The sequence below is a fragment of the Plecotus auritus genome, assembly GCF_963455305.1.
Source record: "Plecotus auritus genome assembly, chromosome: 4".
Classification (NCBI taxonomy): Eukaryota; Metazoa; Chordata; class Mammalia; order Chiroptera; family Vespertilionidae; genus Plecotus; species Plecotus auritus.
Window position 1 is genome coordinate 89883904 of NC_137775.1, and position 20163 is coordinate 89904066.

Genomic DNA, 20163 nt, shown 5'->3' on the forward strand with positions numbered 1-20163 from the left:
TTCATTACTGCTGTGTATGTGCTCCATGTGAGTGACGTAGGTACTTATGTAGGTGGGTTCCGACTTACAACAAAAATCGAGTTACATCGTGCCATAGGAACGGATCTTCGACGTAACCCGAGGACTGCCTGTATTGAGATATTGGCTGTATTTCCGCTGCTGTATTTTATATCCCTGTGACCTGTTTATAAGTTTGTACCTCTTAATCCCCTTCACCTTTTTGCCCATCTCCCCACTACTCAGCCTCCTGTCAACTATCAGTTTGTTCTCTGTATTTGTGAGTTTTTTTGTTTGTTTGTTCATTTGTTTAGTGTTTTTTTTAAAAAATATATTTTATTGATTTTTTTACAGAGAGGAAAGGAGAAGGAGAGAGAGTCAGAAACATCGATGAGAGAGAAACATCGATCAGCTGCCTCCTGCACACCCCCCACCGGGGATGTGCCCACAACCAAGGTACATGCCCCTGACCGGAATCGAACCTGGGACCCCTGAGTCCGCAGGCCGACGCTCTATCCACCGAGCCAAACCGGTCAGGGCTGTTTAGTGTTTTTTTAAAAGATATTTTTATTGATTTCAGAGAGGAAGGGAGATATATATATATATATATATATTGACGCTTCACCACTGAGCCATGCCGGTCGGGCTTGTTTAGTTTTTTAGGTTCCACATGTAAGTGAAATGATAAAATATTTGTCTCTCTCTGGTTATTTAACTTAGCATAATCCTCATCTGAGCATTACCTCTCACCTGAATTATTGAATAGCGTCCTAATTGGTGTTCCTGTTTTTCTTTTCCACACAGTACCAGAATGATCTTCATAAAACGTGGATCAGATTCTGTCCTTTTTTTGCTCAAACTGTCCAATGGCTCCAATTAACTCAGAGTTAAAGCCAAAGGCTTAAACTATGACCTACAAGGCCCTGGCCTGGATGGTCTGACTGATTCAACTTCTAGTTCTTGCCTCTCACTCTGCTCCAGCCACACTGGCCTCCTTGCAGCTCCTTAACATGTCAGATGTCAGACATGTTTCTGCTGCAGGGCCTTTGCACCTACTGTTGCTCCTGCCTGCAAGGCTCTTTCTCCAGGTATCACCATGGCTCCATCTCTTATCTCCTTCAAGGTTTGTCCAAACGTTATCCATCCATCCATCCATCCTATTTTTAAAATAGACTTTTGTTGATTTCAGAGAGGAAGGGAGATTACACACACACACACACACACACACACACACATATATACATCAATGATGAGAATTATTGATTGGGTACCTCCTGCATGCCCCCCACTGGGGATCGAGCCAGTAACCATGGCATGTGCCCTGACCAGGAATCGAACCATGACCTTCTGGTTCATAGGTCAACGCTCAACCACTGGACCAGGCTGATCAGGCCATCCAACCTATTTAAAAGTGCACTCCTTCCTCCCCATCTCCTGTTGCCTTCTCTCCTTCCCTTCCTCTGCTTTGTCCCCATAACAAATCACTGTCTGACATGCTATATATTTTCTTTTACTTCCTATCTTATTGCTCTCCGCCTCCCCCACTAGGATGTAAACGCCACAAGAGTAGGCACTTACATCTGTTTTGTCAGCTGCTATGCCCCAGTGCCCAGTAGTAAACATTTGATGTAAGAATAAATAAATAAGGCCAGATGATGTGGCCCAATGGTTGAGTGTCAACCTATGAACCAGGAGATCGCGGTTTGATTCTTGGTCAGGGCATTTGCCTGGGTTGCAGGCTTGATCCTCAGTGTGGGGCATGTAGGAGATAGCCAGTCAACAATTCTCTCTCATCATTGATGTTTCTATCTCTCTCTCCCATTCCCTTCCTCTCTGAAATCAATAAAAATATATTTTTGGGGAAAAGACTTAAAAAAAGAATAAATAAATGAAAGTTCTGTAACAGGATCAAATCCAGGCCTGCTTGCCCCAGAGCCTGTGCCTCTAAGCCCCAGAACTCACTGATCTGAACATACTTCTAGGATATGTGTGAGGACCCTGCAGGCCACACAGAGCTGGAGAAAGCGCTTGGAGGGGAGGAACTGACCATACTGAGCCAAAAAAGGGAAGTCAGGCCTCGAGCTTCTCAGGGAACCTCCAAATTGTGTAATTCCCAGGGTACCATGGAGACCTGACCAAGCACTGGCCCACATCTGCAGTTGCTGTGACCTTGGGTAAGTCACACCCCATCCTCCCAGCCTCGCTTCCACAGCTGTGAGGTCTTCCAGCAGTGAGAACCTTGGACCTGGCCTGGGGCCAGATGCCTGAACCATCCCTGCCCCCTGTAAGCAGAATGAGGGGGTCCAGGGACCTGGCAGAGTGAGGCGAGTGAAGGAAACAGGATGTTGTCTCTGGTAACAATGGGGAGCCCTGGAGGAGGTGGGGAGGGAGGTGCAGAGGGGCTGCGGCTGGTCCATGACAGGAATATAGTCATAGTTTACTCTCCACCCCACCCCCTCCTGAGATGAACTCCCCTTTTCACCTCCGTCCCACCCTCAGCTGGGATGACCTCCCCCTGCCCGCCAAGCCTGCCCTATTTTCTCCAAGGCAGAAAACCAAGGGCTCTGCTGAAGATTCCCTAAGCTTTCCTGGAAAGACAACCATTCTCTCTGGCAACAAAGTGGCCAGAGGCAGCTCCTTCTAGTTCCTGATTTTGCCTTGTGTAATGGGTCTGGCCTCCACCGCCCTGACCTCTGCCCCTCATCTTCTGCTGGCCAGGGAGGGGCCAGGAAACTTTGAGGAAACTGGCCAACCCTCCTGTTTTTACAAGTCAATTAAAAAGGACCTGGACCCGGGTGGCTCAAGTAGTAGATCATCCACATACACCGAAAGTTTGCAGGTTTGATTCTCAGTCAGGGAATCAAAGGTTGTGGGTTTGATCCCTGATTAGGGAGCTTGCAGGAGGCAACCGACTGATGTTCCTCTCTCTCTCTCTCGAAAGTCAATGAACATATCCTCTCAGATGAGGATAAAAAATATATCTGGGTGCCAACTTGTGAAGTGGAGGCCCGTGGGCTGGTCAGAAATTGGCCCCTGGGATCCTCCTCCCTGGTCCTCTCCCCCAGATCCTCAGGGTATTCTAGAAGCATCCTGGGGACCCCTACCATCCCCATACTTAGACATCAGTTAATTGGACTATTCATGTCAACAATAAGCATTGAGTGCCTACTGTGTGCCAGGCCTGCGCAAGGTGCCAAGGACCCAGCACAGACACACCAAGAGTCAGCAGAGTGACAGACAAGTGATGGGGAAACCCGGAATGGGGTGGCGAGGGTTGTAATAGAGCTAATGGGTTCTTTTAAGACCTGGGAGTACTGGGCCTCCCGCTCTTAGCCCCCTTCCTGCTTGTCCCCATCTAGGGGTCCGAACCACTCTGCAAGCTGGCCACCGCCTGCTCAGGGAGGCTAAGGGCGCTTATGTACCTTTTACTCAGATCTGGACTCGCCTGCTGGCTTGGGACCCTGTCTCAGGGCTCTCTGGCTGCCTGAGCAGACCGTACACCGCACCGCCCACTGTGGGAACGACTCTCTGGCCTTGTGCTGTGTGAGGCCCTCTTCCCTAAAAGGGAGTGATCGTAACACCTGCCTTGGACAGGATCAAGGATGGGAGAACTGCAGGTCCAGCGCGTGGCTCCTAGAAGGTGTCCAATAAACAAGAGTTTCCTTCCTTCCATCCTGGGTTTCCCTCCCAGTATATTCTCCGTCTGAGGCCAGCCCAGGGGGCTGCTCCTTGAAGGCCTCTAGGCAGCATCCTGATCTCCTGAGGAGCCACGGAGAGTGGACACTGGGGCTCAGCTAATGCTTGAAGGATCACTGGAGGCCTGGGTCCCCTCAAGTCCTGGCCACTGGCTCTGCCATGTTTCACTGTCCTATTGTCCCCGCCAGGGCATCATTACTGGCCTGGAGCCCTTCCTGTTTATGGGAGGTTGAGGGCAGTGATGACCCCCAAAGAAGGAGTTCTGGAAAAGTGCGGGGAAGCTCCATGGAGGCAGGGCGTGCTGAGAAGCACAGGTGCCCAGGAGGAGGTGTGGAGGCGGGTCAGGTATGAAGGATCGGGGAGAAGAACAGAATACCAGCCGGAACTGGGAGTTCAGCCTTGCCCCTGTGACAGCGCTTCCCTGCCTGCAATAGTAGTTCTGAAACCATCTACCTGAGTGGGGCTGTTGGGAGGATCTGAGGCCCAAATGTGGTGACAGCTGCGGGGACACTGTGAACTCCAGCTCCTCGAGGTAAGAGGTTATGCTTGCGGGAGGGATGGTCCCTTACCCATGACCACCACTCCTCTACCTGTTGTGGGTGGTGGGACCGGCACCAGGTGTTAGACCTGTGGGGTCAGACCTGACCTGGGTCCAGCAACTTCAGAACTTGAGTGCTGGCTAAGAAAGAATTCAGAGCCAAGACTCAAACTACAAGAGAACATTTATTTCGAAAATCACAGAGGTAGAAGGAGTAATTTGTAGACAAAAATGGGCTGAGGAAACAAGTTACAGAGAGAGGCAAAGGAAGGGCCCTAGGAGCGTGGGAGTGAGGAAGGTAAGGGAAGGCTCCTGGGGTGGGGGAGAGGAAAGGGAAAAGGAAAGGCGCTGGCCAGCTCCAGGGAGGGGCCGCTCACTGGGTCCTCCCTCCTAAGGGTTTTAAGGAGGAAGTGCCGAGGGAAGATCTCAATAGAATATTCAGCAGCTTTCCAGATGTGTCCTTTCAGCGTCTAGGTCAGCAGTTGCCAACCTTACGGACCTCATGAACCACCAGTGGTCCAGGGACCCCCGATGGGTGACCGCTGGTCTAGGTCACTACTGATTGATTGGTTAATGCCAGGAAGGGGGTCATTATTCAATGTGGCTGGTCCTGAGGTCACCTTTGTCGTGGCATGCTTGTCTGACTTTGCTGCTTTTCTGGGCCTGGAGCTGAAATACAACTGAGGCCTAAATGCTATCCCTAGGGAGAAAAGGTGAGGGGGTCCAAACCACATGACCATCAATATGCTAGGGGAGGAAAGTTGGGGGTGAGGTCCCACCCTAAAATTGTCCTTTGCTAGGCACCTGGGGCTTTCCACCCTGGTGACCTGGCCCATTGTCCTTGCTCTGCTCACGTCTATCTAACTGCCTGCCACAGACCCACCAATGCTAGGCAATGATGGGCCCATGAACAGGCAATTGGGCAATACGACACACACATTAGACATCTGGTAAGACACAAAGAAAGTGGGTTGGGGACTTAGGTGTTGCCTGAAAGCGTCACTAGTGCTGACAGGTGGGCTGAACCTCTCCAGAGGAACAGTTGCTCTGGCCAGAGAGGGAGCTGTATAGAATGCAGCCCATTGTCCCCATGGAAACAACTGTCACTCTCCCCAGACGCAGCTGACACCACACAAGGTGGGAGTGTGTGCCCAACCCTTCCTGCAAGGCCGCTCAGGGACAGTCAGCTGTTGGAGTGGGACAGCTGCTCCCTGGACAGTCGGAGGGAGGGGCATGGGCTGAGGGGCTGGCGTGGGGATAAGGAAGGACATGCCTGGCATATTTGATGGGGGAGGGAGAGCAGCAAAACCCACAGGCCCCAGGAATAAACCTAACAAAAATTGAGCAAGACCCTCGTAGAGAAAACAAACAAAATTTTTACAGAAAAGAAGACCTAAATACTGGACAGATGTGCCAAAGTAATGGTCAGGAAAGCATCATGTTATAGATGTTAGTTTTCCCCCAAATTAATCTGGAAATTCAATGAGATTCCAATTAAGAACCCAACAGTTGGTTTTTTTCCTTTCTGGAATTGGGTAAACTGATCATAAAATTTATATGGAAGGAAAAGAGGACCAAGAATGGTTCAGTCAGTCTGAAGAAGAAAAAGAAGAGGGACAGAAATCTGGCTCTACAATCATCAATCTGGTGAGTCTGGTCATAAGCAGTGTGGCAAGTTGTAAGAATAGACATAGTGATTAAGGAATAAAATAGAGTTTAGAAACAAGTACAAGAATATATGGGGCAGGGGTGGAATTTCTGGTTAGAGGAGAAAGAACACACGGGATGAGACATGGGGCTGGGACAGCTGGCCATCCACGAGGGAAAGATAAGATTTGATCCTCTGACATACCAACTACAGAAATAAATTCCAGTGGCATTAGAGATCTGAGTATGGAAAGTAAAACTATGAAATATAGGAGCCGATCTTTAGGAATTTGGGATAGTAGAGAATTATTTGTTTTATAAGTTTTTACAACTTTTTGTTATGGTAATTTTCAAAATTACACACAAATAAAGATAATAGTATAACGAGCCCCCATGTATCAATCGCTCACATTCAATAATTCCTCAAAAACTTTCAATTGACAAAAAAGATACTACAAGTGAAAAAAAGAGTCCCTCACAGACTGGGAGAAGATATTTGCAATCCATATAACTGAAAAAGACATAGTACCAATCATAAATAACCTATTTTTATAATCAATAAGGACAAAGCAACACCCCAAAATTAATGAAGCATATGAACAGGTTACCTCTTAAGGAGGATACGGGAGTGGCCCATAAATGTGCAAAGTTAGTCATCCACACTAACGTATGGGGAAGTATATACAATATCTAGAAAGAGCTACTGTTGCCCAGCTGGTGTGGCTCAGCAGCTCAGGGGTTTAGCATTGACCCAGGAACCAAGAGGTCACAGGTTTGATTCCCGGTCAGGGCACATGCCTGAGTTACAGGTTCAATCCGCATTAGGGGGTGTGCAGGAGGCAGCTAATCCATGGTTCTCAGTCACTGATGTTTCTCTTTCTCAAATCAATAAAAACGTATTTTTTTAAAAAGTCATGATGCTGAGTAACATATAATTGGCAAAAGAATATGAGCCAAATGATACTCTTTATGTAAAAATGTAAAACACATGCACAATAGTATATATATTTGTGGATGCATATCCACATAGTAAAGTAGAAACACAGATGGGACTTCAGGAGAATGGCTTCCTGTAAGGGAGAAAGACAGAGGAAATGATGGCCCACCGGTGGGGGAGGGGATTATAGCTGTGGTCTGTAATGTATAATCCCGTTAAAGAAAATGAAGAAAGCTAAAGGAAATATGGCAAAATATTAACACTGTTTAATTTTGGTTGTGAATACGTGGCAGTATTGTTATATTATTTTCTGCCTTTCTTTGTATTTTATTATTATTCTGCACATCATTCTTTTAATAGTTGAATATGTATTGGTCTCCCTGACCTCTTACCCCTTTTTCTCTGGACTTTCCTAACTCTCTTTCATCTTTCCTCCTGTCTTTCCCTTCCTTCCTCCCACAAGTGTCTGACCCCCAGCAGTAAAGGCAATGTGGTCTGGCAGGTAGGAAGTGTGATGCTGGGAGGCAAGCCTCTTGCTTCTAGTTGTCTCTTGGGGAGCATCCTCCTTTCTATCCTCAGTCTCTCCTTGGGTGTCCAGAGCTAGCCTCATTCTGCCCACCCTCCCTTCTCCACCCCCACCCCCCCATAGGCAAAGTTGGCGCTTTGTGCCAGGATAAGGCTGGCGTCAGGGGAGTGGGAACAGGACAGGCAAAGGTGGGAGGCCAGGGGACTCTACTTATATGAAGGTGACTTTGCCACAGGGGATCACAGGCTGCTCCCTGAGCCACAGACCAGAAGGTGCGCTTCAAACTTCCACTTATCTCTCTTCCCCTGCCCTTGGTGAACTCAAGTGGAGACCCCACAGGCTGTCCTCTTCCCCTTCCCCTCACCCCATCTCTCCCTTGGTGAGGGAATTCTGAAAATGTGAGGGAAGAGACTGGACACCTCATCCTAAGAGTGTTTGGAGGACCTGGATGGTAGGTTTGGGGAATACACATCTGTCAAGACCACTGACCATAAGTCCATGTCAATTTATAACAAAACAGATGCTGTTAAACTTCTCTGTTTAGTTCAAGTGACGAGCATCCTATTTGAATCTCACAATGTAAGTGTTGAATAACAGAAAACATGGGCATGTTCTTTCTAAAGAGCTACATTTTGAACATATCTTCATTCTTGAGATAAATAACTGGTCATCTATGCAAAAATCCATCTACAAAATTACCATTGGAGTTAGATCATGCGGGGTGAGGTCACACAACCCAATCAATTGATCGATCCAGCAATCAATTGAAGAGGGCAGCTCTCAGACCAAATACTACTTCATTTATCCCACTGACATTTACAAAGTATATGACTCATTTAGTCCTTATAACTCCCCCCTGAGCGTTCTCATCTCTAGACAGATGAAAAAACTGAGGTTCAGAGAGGACCTGAGTGACAGTCGGAGAGGGTGGAAGGAAGACAGCTGAGATAGAGGAGTTTGCATATTGGACCCAAGGGGGTTCCATTTCCAGCAGGGACACTTAGGCCCTTGGGGAGGTGTTCTCTTTGGAGAGCTTTAAAGGTTCAGAGTGTGGGGAGCGTTTACATCAGCTGGGAGAGCCATTCATTTCCTCAGTCAACAAAATTAATGTTCTATGTGCGTCAATGAAAAAGCTCAGCACCAGTATACGGTCAGTAGAGGAGCTAGGAGTAAACAGGAAAAGACAATACAGAGATAAGTGCTCTGCCAGGGAGAGTGCCTGGTACCATAGGAGTCCTGGGTGCCCAGCTGGCATGGAGCCTGGGGGCTGTGTCTGTGCATGTGTCAGAGAAGACCTCCTGGAGGGCAGAGCTTATGCTGAGGTGTGAGGAAGGAGTGGCCAGGAAAGCAGGAGGACTCCGAGGAAGAGGATGTGCTGGGGGCAGAGGCTGGAAGACTGTGTGACACACAGCTGTGGGGAGACCTGCTGCAGAATGGGGGGCACAGTGCAGGCGAGGAAGAGCATGAATAAAAATGGGGACAAATTCAGGAAATGTTTGGTGCATGTAGGCACTGGCCAGAAACAATGCTGGGTGAGCCTTGGTCATTCTTCCTGGCTGGTGTCACTAATGGAGAGCAGGAAACCAAGGTTATTGGGGTGGGGGGAGGGTAGGGGGGGAGATGATGAACTCAGGTTTCCAACAAGGTGGCTCTGAAGACTTGATGAGACATTGAGTCTGCCGTCTCTGGGCTTGAAAGGGGCTGGGGGAGGAGTGGCAGGAGAAAGGAGGACAGGGTCCAGGAGGGACACAGGCTGCTGCGGGGTGGGCAGGAGGGAAAGCTTCCTACTCACATCAGCCCCTGAGTTCACCTCCTTGTGGAGGCAGAATGAGCACAAAGAGCCCTCCAAGAGCTGGGAAAGTGAAGTTATAGACTTGTCTTCCAAAGGGACTGGGTACAAGTAAGGAAGTTATTTTTTAAAACACACACACACACACACACACACACACACACACACACACACACAGCCACTGATAAACAAGAAGTTGTTTTCCTGGGCGGTGGAATAAAAGGGTGAGTTGTTTTTTTTTCTGTGCTTTTCTGTCCCCCCCACCCCTGCCACATTCTAATTAGAATGTGTGACCCCTAAAATCAGACGAGGTCATAATAAATGTTATTTACACACGAGAGGAATGTCCAGGAAGAGTGAGGATCTAGCAGGGCTTTGGGATTTGGCTTTCAGAGGGTTCAGGAGGCCTGGAGAGGGCAGTTCTCTGGAGTGAAGGGGCAGAGTCCACGTGGCAGGCATTGAAAACCTAGTGGAAGGACAAATGACAAACAAAAATATTTGCAGCTTCAATGCAAAGGTCAAATTTTCTTAAAGTACACACAGCTTCAAAAAAGAAGTATAAACAGCTCCTAGAATTTTATAGGATAAAACACACAAGGCTTGTGTAAAAATGGGCCACAAATATAAAGAGAGTTCACAGGAAATAAAATGCAAGCAAAACATGAATATTTGGCCCTACCCGATTTGGCTCAGTGGATAGGGCATCGGCCTGTGGACAGAAGGGTCCCGGGTTTGACTCCAGTCAAAGGCACATGCCTGGGTTGTGGGCTCCATCCCCAGTAGGGGGCGTGCAGGAGGCAGCTGATTAATGATTCTCTCTCATCATTGATGTTTCTATCTCTCCCTCTCTCTTCCTCTCTGAAATCAATAAAAACATATTAAAAATGAATATTTGCTCAATTTACTTGCAATAAGAGAAATGCAAACTATATGGACACTGAGAAAGCATTTTCCTTCTCTCAGACTAGAAATATCCAAAAGTTTGACCACACACCCTATTGATGAGACTGTGAGGAAATCTGTACACTCTTATGTTGCTGGGGGAGAATAAATTGGTACCACCTTTATGGAGGGAAATTTAATGTTTACTGGTATCTGAATTACTTATGTGTATACTCTTTAGCTTAATATCCTACTTTTAGAAATTTATCCTATGGAAATATTTGTCCTGTATAAAATGACATATGGATAGTGCTATTCATTATAGTATTGTTTATAGTAGTGAAAAAAACTTAAAAGAACCCTCAATGACCCTAGCTGGTTTTGATCAGTGGATAGAGCGGACTGAAGGGTCCTGGGTTCTATTCTGGTCAAGGGCACATGCCCAGTTTTCAGGCTTGATCCCCAGTGGGGAGCATGCAGAAGGCGGCCGATCAGTAATTCTCTCTCATCATTGATGTTTCTATCTCTCCCTCTCCCTTCCTCTCTGAAATCAATAAACATATATTTAAAAAGAAAAGAAGCCTTAATAAATAATAAATAGGAGAGAAACCAAGATGGTGGCATAGATAAACACCTAAACTGCTGCCTCGCACAACAATTTCAAAACTACAACTAAAAGACAAAACGGACACCATCCAGAACCACAGGAAAGCTGGCTGAGTGGAAATACTACAACTAGAAGGAAAGAGGAAAGTACATTGAGACTCAGAGGAGCTGCAAAAGGCTAAGGTATGGAGGCATGCGCGCGGAGAGGATGGGCAGCTGAATGTATGGGTGGCTGAGTGTGCGGCTGGCTTTCTAAAGTGGGAGGGAGACGGAAGCTCCCAACTGCGCTGAACTCCAGTTCCGGGCGAGTTTCTGGGAACCCAGACTCATTTGGGGAGAAACTGGACTGTCTGGCAGTGGGCAAAACTTGAGGGCGGCTTTCTCTCAGAGGTGCTTGCAGCGATTACCGAGGGACACTGAGACCCAGGGGCCTCATAGGGCAGGACTGACGGGAAGCCAAGGCTACCGGCTCCACCCTGAGACTCCACCCCATCCAAGCTGAACACAGAGGCTTTTGCAATTTTGCAAGTCTTGTCCCATAAGGGTGTCTCAAGCACAGAAGTTCTCTCAGTGTAGACACAGCTGATCCTCACAGCCAATTGGCCTGGAGGTCAATTCCTCCCAGTGATACCAACAACAATCAAGACTTAACTACAATAAGGCTGAGCACACAGTCCTCAGCGGTGCACCAAAAGTGTCCACCTCAGGTAACTGGGGAGGCTGAGCCACTGTGCCCTATAGGACACCTACCACATAAAGCTACTCTACCAACTCAGGGAAGCAGCAAAAATGCAGAGACAAAGAAACAGATCACAAATGAAAGAAATGGAGGAAAGCAAACGACTGGATATAGAGTTCAAAACCACGGTTATAAGGTTTTTCAAGAATTTCCTAGAAAAGGCCAATAAATTTAGCAAGACCCTTGAGGATATGAAAAAGGACCAACTAGAAATTAAACATACACTGACTGAAATAAAAAAAAAATATTATACAGAGACCCAACAGCAGACTAGAGGAACGCAAGAATCAAGTCAAAGATTTGAAATACAAAGAAGCAAAAACACTCAACTGGAAAAACAAAAAGAAAAAAGAATCCAAAAATTTGAAGATAGTGTAAGGAGCCTCTAGGACAACTTCAAGTGTACCAACATCAGAATTATGGGGGTGCCAGAAGAAGAGAGAGAGCAAGATACTGAAAACCTATTTGAAGAAATAATGAACGAAAACTTCCCCCACCTGGTGAAAGAAATAGACTTACAAGTCCAGAAAGCACAGAGAACTCCAAACAAAAGGAATCCAAAGAGGACCACACCAAGACACATCATAATTAAAATGCCGAGAGCAAAAGACAAAGAGAGAATCTTAAAAGCAGCAAGAGAAAAACAGTTAGTTACCTACAATGGAACACCCATACGACTGTCAGCGGATTTCTCAACAGAAACTATGCAGGCCAGACGGGAGTGGCAAGAAATAATCAAAGTGATGAATAGCAAGAACCTACAACCAAGATTACTCTACCCAGCAAAGCTATCATTCAGAATTGAAGGTCAGATAAAAAGCTTCACAGATAAGAAAAAGCTAAAGGAATTCAACACCACCAAACCAGTATTATATGAAATGCTTAAAGGTATTCTTTAAGAAGAGGAAGGACAAGAAAAAGGTAAAGATAAAAATTATGAACAACAAATACATATCTATCAACAAGTGAATCTAAAAATCAAGTGAATAAAAAATCTGATGAACAGAATAAACTGGCGAATATAATAGAATCAGGGGCATAGGAAGGGAGTGGACTGACAATTCTTGGGGGGAAAGGGGTGTGGGCGGTGCAGGAAGAGACTGGACAAAAAGCGTACACCTATGGATGAGGACAGTGACGGGGAGGTAAGGGCAGAGGGTGGGGTGGGAACCGGGTGGAGGGGAGCTATGGGGGGAAAAAAGAGAAACAATTTTAATAATCTGAACAATAAAGATTTATTAAATTTGCCCTAGCTGGTTTGGCTCAATGGATAGAGCCTCAGCCTGTGGACTGAAAGGTCCCAGGTTCAATTCCAGCCAAGGGCACATGCCTGGGTTGTGGGCTCGATCCCCAGTAGGGGGCGTGCAAGAGGCAGCTAATCAATGATTCTCTCTCATCATTGATGTTTCTATCTATCTCTCCCTTCCTCTCTAAAATCAATAAAATATATTTTAAAAAAAGATTTATTAAATTAAAAAAAAATAAATGGTGAAACTTCACTTCAGTGGAAAACTATACAGCTATAAAAATCATTAGGAAGCTCTCTATATACTAATAGAAAAATATCTTCAAGATATATATTTTAATTACTTTTATTTTAGAATAGTTTTAGATTTACAGAAAAATTGTGAAGATAGTACAGAGAATTTCTGTATACCCCATACCCAATTTTCCCTGTAATTAGCACCTTGCCTTCGTAAAGTATATTTGTTACAGTTACGGAACCAATATTGATCCATTAGTATGCACTAAGGTCCATATGTCATTCAGATCCCCTTCGTTTTCCCGTAATGTCTCTTTTCTGGCCCAGGTCTCCCTCCAGGACAACACACCACACTGAACACTCCATCTCCTCAGGCTCCTCTGGGCTGGGACAGTTCTCAGACTTGCCTTGTTTTTGGTGGATCTTGACAGTTTTGAGTACTGACCAGGTTTTTTGTAAAATGTTTTTCAAGTGAAATCTGTCTCATGTTTTTCCTCATAATTAGACTGGGGTTTTGGAGAAGGAAACTATAGCGGTAAATGCCATACCACCACATCACATCAAGGGCACATTCTGTCGACATGACTCATCACTATTGATGTTGATTTCTTTTTTAAAATTTTTTATTGAATGATGAGAGAGAGAGAGAGAGAGAGAGAGAGAGAGAGAGAGAGAGAGAGAAATTGTTGATTCATTGAATCAACCAATGAATGCATAAATGTTATTTATGCATTCATTGGTTGATTCTTATAAGTGCCCTGACCAGGGATTGAACCCGAAGCCTTGGCATATGGGGATGACACTCTAACCAACTAAGCTGCCTGGCCAGGCTGTGATGTTGTTCTGGATGACCTGCCTGAAGGAGTGTTTGTCATGTTTCTCCACCATGAAGTTCGTTGTTCCTCCCACTTTCCATATTGTCCTCTTTGGAAGGAGGTCACTGTGTGTATCCCACACTCAGAGGCAGAGAATTCAAGAATCCACTTTTTGCTATAAGGACTCTTCAGACTGTACATTCAAGGGCCAGTTTTATAGTTTGTTACTAGAAGGACTCTTTTCTTTCTTTTTGGGACCACTTCTGGGTTTTTGCCTACTATGTTTTAAGTTTGCAAACCCTATGACCCTTGAATATCTCTTTATCATTTTTTTCTAGCCAAAGCCTCCAGACTTTTTTTGAGTTTGTTCGAAATACTATATCAAGCAGGATAAGGGATAGAGCGTGATGGGGTTACTATGTTAGGATGGTTGGTAGTGAGCTCCCTAGCCGGTGTGGCTCAGTTGGTTGGGCGTTTACTCATGTACTAAAAGTTTTTATTTTTATTTTATTTTTTTTAAATATATTTTTATTGATTTTTTTACAGAGAGGAAGGGAGAGGGAGAGAGAGTTAGAAACATCGATGAGAGAGAAACATCGGGTAGCTGCCTCCTGCACACCTCCTACTGGGGATGTGCCCGCAACCAAGGTACATGCCCTTGACTGGAATCGAACCTGGGTCCCTTCAGTCCGCAGGCCGACGCTCCATCCACTGAGCCAAACCGGTTAGGGCAAAAGTTTTTTTAAAAAATAAATCTTTATTGTTCAGATTATTACAGTTGTTCCTCTTTTTTCCCCCCATAGCTCCCCTCCACCTGGATCCCACCCCCCCCGCCCCCGCCTTTACCGCCCCCCCCCCCCCGCCCCGCCACTGTCCTTGTATTAAAAATTTATAAGTTCCATTCCCTGTCAGGGCATATGCCCCGGTTGCAGGCTCCATCTCCAGTAGGGGACGTGCAGGAGGCAGCTGATGGATGTTCTCATATCAATGGTTTACTTTCTCCCCCTCCTTCTCTTCTTTAACATCAATTTAAAAATAAAAAAGAGATGGATAGTGAGAAAAGGCCTCTCTGATAGGAGAGCTGAGACCATAAGAAATGAGAGTAAGCAACATGGAAATCTGAGGAAGAGCAAGCGGAAAGCCAGGAGTGTGTGTGTGGGATGTTTGAGGGACAACTACATCTGAGTGAGTGAGAGAGAAGATGCTGAGATGAAATCACAGGGGAGGAGCTGGATCACATGGGGCCTGCCAGGACAGAGTAAGACCTTGGGCTTCTAGTCTCAGTGAGATATGAACTTGTTGGAGGGTGTGCTAGAGGATGGGACTTAGATTTTGAAAGGCTTGTTCTGCCTGCAGAATGAGGAAGACAGGACAGCCCATGGATGGTTGCAGGCATCCTCAAACTATGGCCCGTGGGCCACATGCGGCCCTCCGAGGACATTTATCCGGCCCGCCGGGTGCCGCTGCCTGTCTTGCTTAGCAGCCGACTCGTCCTGGGCCCGCAGTGCGCGTAGGAATTTGTTCATAGTTTTTTTTAAAAACTATAGTCCGGCCCTCCAATGGTCTGAGGAACAGTGAACTGGCCCCCTGTTTAAAAAGTTTGAGGACCCCTGGTTCAGGGGAAAGATGACAGTAGCTTGGCCTCAGTGTTGGCTCTGAAGGTAGTGATAAGTGGTCATTGCATGGATATATTTTGACTATAAATCTAGGTTTTATATGGCCTAGTTTTTCTGATACACCTTAAATGTATATAGCTGGTTGTATATAAACTATATCTCAATAATATTTGATAAAAGTACATTGGGGACACATGTACAGGTTTTGAAAGTCAGGCCAAAGAGTGTTGCAAGTTTTTGAAAAGGGGGTAAAATGATCGGGTTGTAAGGTTCAGAATTCAAAATTAGATAAAGTTCAGGCCAGTATTGACTGAACATAGTTACTCAATATGTGGGCCACAGTCTGGGGCAGAATTGAGAGTATTTAGAAACTTTTAAAGACATTTGACAGAATAATTTTATATTTGTTGTCTATAAAAATAAAATCTAATAACCTGAAAATCTAATAATAAAAAAGTTTAAAACTGTAAAAAAAAAAAAAAAAAGGTGGAGAATTATGCTCAGCCTTGGACATACTCCCATCATTGCTTTTTGGTTTTGCTATTTTTTTTAGCATTTCCCTACTTTCTGGCATGCACGATGCCCCAGGCTCGTCTTATATTTTTCTGCCCCTAGAATCAGACATTTCTCCAAGGAGTGTTTGTTCTAATTATTGGGTAATGGTATTAAAAACCAAGTGCTGAACACTAGGTACGCTTGTTGCTACAAGGGTATTGTTGTTTTGGGAGGTCTAAGGAAATGCCTGCGTGTATACTAACCCTGTATATACACATATCTATAACTATATTTTATGTAACCATTAAGCTACACATGAATTCATATCAATATCTCCAAATCTAACCTATTACATATTGGATCATTCTAGCCTCTTCCCCTTGCTTATCCGGAATCTCCCCAAGATATATATATATATATATATTTCCTTTTGTGCAAACAGGGTGGAGAAATAAGAGTATATATATTTGTATTTGCATAGAAAACCTCTAGAAAGATGTATACGAATCTACCAGGAGAATAAAATTGTATGTTCCCACAAAAATTTGTACACAAATGTTCATACCAGCATTACTCAAGTAGTGGTGGCTGTGGTTACACAACTGTGAATGTGCTAATGTCATGGAAGCGTCCACTTAAAAATGGTTAAGCCCTAACCTGTTTGGCTCAGTGGATAGACCGTTGGCCTTCGGACTCAAGGGTCCCAGGTTCGATTCTGGTCAAGGGCATGTACCTTGGTTGTGGGCACATCCCCAGTAGGGGGTGTGCCAGAGGCAGCTGATTGATGTTTCTCTCTCATTGATGTTTCTAACTCTCTCTCCCTCTCCTTTCCTCTCTGTAAAAAAATCAATAAAATATATATATTTTTAAAAATGGTTAAGATGATACCCTAGCCAGATAGCTCAGTTGGTCAGAGCGTCGTCTTGATATACCAAGGTTGCAGGTTTGATCCCCAGTCAGGGCACATACAAAAATTAACCAATGAATGCATAAATAAGTGGAACAACAAATTGATGCTTCTCTTGCTCTCTCCCTTCCCCTCTCTCTAAAAATAAATAAATAAAAAATTTTAAATAAGGATGTTGGATGAAGAATGGTAAAAGTTACATCACTTTCACAACCACTGCCAAGCTTACAACATCTACTTTATGAATGAAGGCTTATGTTTTTACACTTTGAGACTCAACTTCTCAAAAATAGAAATTTAGTAACATGGGAGGGAAGGATGTATATATATAAAAAAGGAAAAAGCCAAGCCAACCCAATAAACAAATTAAATCAAAACAGAGCCCAGGGGTTTTCCCTTTAGTAGCACAGTGTGCTTCCAGTAGGAACGTAGCTTCCTTAACAGGAGTTTCTTATTAGTCCTTTAAAATATTGTTGACATTTCTTGCTCTTTGTAAACAATGTCAAGGGGCAAATCAAAACCTAATATTGAACAAGGGAAGGGAGTGCCAAGCTGATGCCAAAGTCCTTTTGGTCAGCATGATGGTGCCATTTACACATTCGGGTGGGAGCTTTGAGAAGCTGTTGGGGCCACAGCAAGATACCTTGACCCTAGAATGATTCAGTATTTATATGTACTGAGAAATGATCACCACAATAAGTCTAGTTACCATTCATCACCACACATAGTAACCATTTTAAAAAATCTTTTGATATGAGCTGTCAATATAAGAAACATTCAAGTCTGTGAAGAATTTTTGTGAGTTTTTTTGAGCCAAAGTGTCGACAACTGCCAGGAAGCATTATCTCTGAGATAATGCTCCAGAGAATGGCAGTTTTGCACCTTGTTTGATACATTACAATACAAAGAGGAGACATAAGTGGGTTACATGAAATCCACTGGTGATAGATTAGGGAGGCGGGAGAAAGCAGAGTGGGGGAGGGGGACCTCTGGCATTGGATAAAAAGTGAAAGGATAGCCCTAGCTGGTTTGGCTCAGTGGATAGAGCGTCGGCCTGCGGACTCAAGGGTCCCAGGTTCGATTCCGGTCAAGGGCATGTACCTTGTTTGCGGGCACATCCCCAGTAGCAGGTGTGCAGGAGGCAGCTGCTCGATGCTTCTCTCTCATCGATGTTTCCAACTCTCTATCCCTCTCCCTTCCTCTCTGTGAAGAATCAATAAAATATATTTTTTAAAAAAGTGAAATGATAGACACATGCTTCTTTTACTTAGGTGGCTATAGGATAGTTAACAATTAATTCAATAACAATGAGCGGTGCCTGTGCTTTGAGGAAAAGGAAAATTATTTTGACATTCTAATGATATGTTATTGTAGATGCAAAAAGACAACAGACAGGCTCAGTGAGGGTAAAGACTGACCTTTCTCAGGGAAAATGCTGGCCTAGGACATCACTACCCACCATCAACTGCTTTTGGTTAAAAAGTTTTAATTTCAGACCATCTTTTGTGGTTACTTTATGATAGATCCTCCCTTCCCCCAACTGATGGACAATGACATAAACTCCACCTGCGGCCCAGACATTCCTGAGCACCTAACCAGGCACCTTATATGGACTATACATTGAACCACCAATCAGCACCTGCCAAGTACCCTAAGCCCCGTCCCCTCTTTTACTTCCCTCAAAAGGTGCCTTCACCCCCAGCACGCCCTCTTTTCCCCTCTAGAAGGGAGCCAGCAGGGGTCTTCTCTCCAATAAAGCCTGTATCCTGGCATCCAGGTCCTCTGGCCTCTGTTTCATCTTTCATCTTGGTGCCAAAACCCGGGTGAACGTGGATGATCCCCAGACCTAGCCCCTGAGCTTCTGACTCCTGCTCTGGCTCTGCTCGGAGGCATGGTTTTGGGTTGATTGGCCCGTTCAGAACACTTCTCAAACCCTGCTGTGCCAGGACACGTGGGAATCTCATCGCTTCCTTCTAACCGGTAGGCTTCAGGGATTTTCCCAAACACCCCGCCCCCCTCCCCTGGTTCCCTTGACCTGGAAGGGCCTCAGAGTTTTCCTGACTACACGGCTACACGTTCTACATTCTACAAAAGCCCAGGTACCTGGCCGGGAAAACTCTGCTCTACTCCACGGGAAAGGTCTCGGGGTGACGACCTTGGAACCTTCTCTCGTTTCTCTCTCTCTACAGGTTGGCTGAGGAAAAAGGAGGACACTCCTTCTTTCCTCCCCAACTTCTTGGTGGCCCTTCCCTCCGGTCATGGGAACCTCTCATTCCAACCCTCCTCGTACCACACCTTTAGGGTGTCTCCTCACCAATCTCTCGACCCTTGGTCTTTCTGGCTACATCAAACCAAAGAAGCTCATTTTTTTCTATAACACTGCCTGGCCATAATACAAACTTGATAATGGCTCTTTGTGGCCTGAGAACGGCACTTTTGATTCCAATATCCTCCGAGACCTAGACAATTTTTGCCACCGGACGGGGAAAGCTTTTGAGATTCCCTACGTACAGGCTTTCCTTTTTCTCCACTGTTGCCCTCGCTTTACTCCTCATGTTCCACCATCAGATCCTCCTCGCAAAGTCCTCTTTGCCCTCTCAAACCTGTCCTCATCCCCTTTCTCTGTCTTCTGACTGCTCTTTCGACCCAGCGGATCATTCCTCTCCACCTGTCTCACTCTCACCACTGCCCCTTACAACCCTGCCGCAGAATCCGCACCCTGCTCTCTACCCTCTGAGAACTTTAACCTTCCCCTGTGCTCTCTGCCAAATCTCCGCTCCCGTGACCACCAGCAACCAAATTCACAGGTGGCTGGCCATTCCCTTCTCACTTTCTGATCTTCCTGAGAGCCCAAATCCTGAGAACGTGAGCTCCAAAACAACCTTTCCCATCTAACACTCATTCTCAGGCCACCCAGAGACTGCCTTCCGCAACAGCTTCTTCTGTTCCCAAGTCCATTCTACCCCTGAGGGAGGCACAGGGACTGAGGGCATAGTCTGAGTCCATGTCCCATTCTCTATGTCCAGCCTCACAGATTGAGAGGCATCTCAGGTTTCTTTTTCCACTGACCTGACCACCTTTACTCCCCGACATATGTCACAAACTTCAAAAAATAGATACAGGTCCACAAACCCTTCAAAAAGACCTCGTTAACCTGACCTTTAAGGTCTTTAATAATAGAGACAAGGAGACCCAAATCCAAAATCAAAGGCGAGATCAGGCCAAGGCTGAGGCCCAGTAGGAGGCCTTCCAGCTCCTAGCCACCGCTCTCATGAACCCCAAACGAAGTGCCGGTCCTCCAACTTCGGGTAAGTCAGGGGCTAAGCCTCCTCCGGGCCCAGGCTTCAAATGCAGCAAGGAAGGACACTGAGCCAAGTCCTGCTCAAACCCGAGACCCCTGCCTGGGCCCTGCCCAAGGTGCGGAAGGGAAGGCCACTGGAAATCAGACTATAGTCTGGCCCTCCGGTTCAGGCCTCAGCCAGTCCAGCAT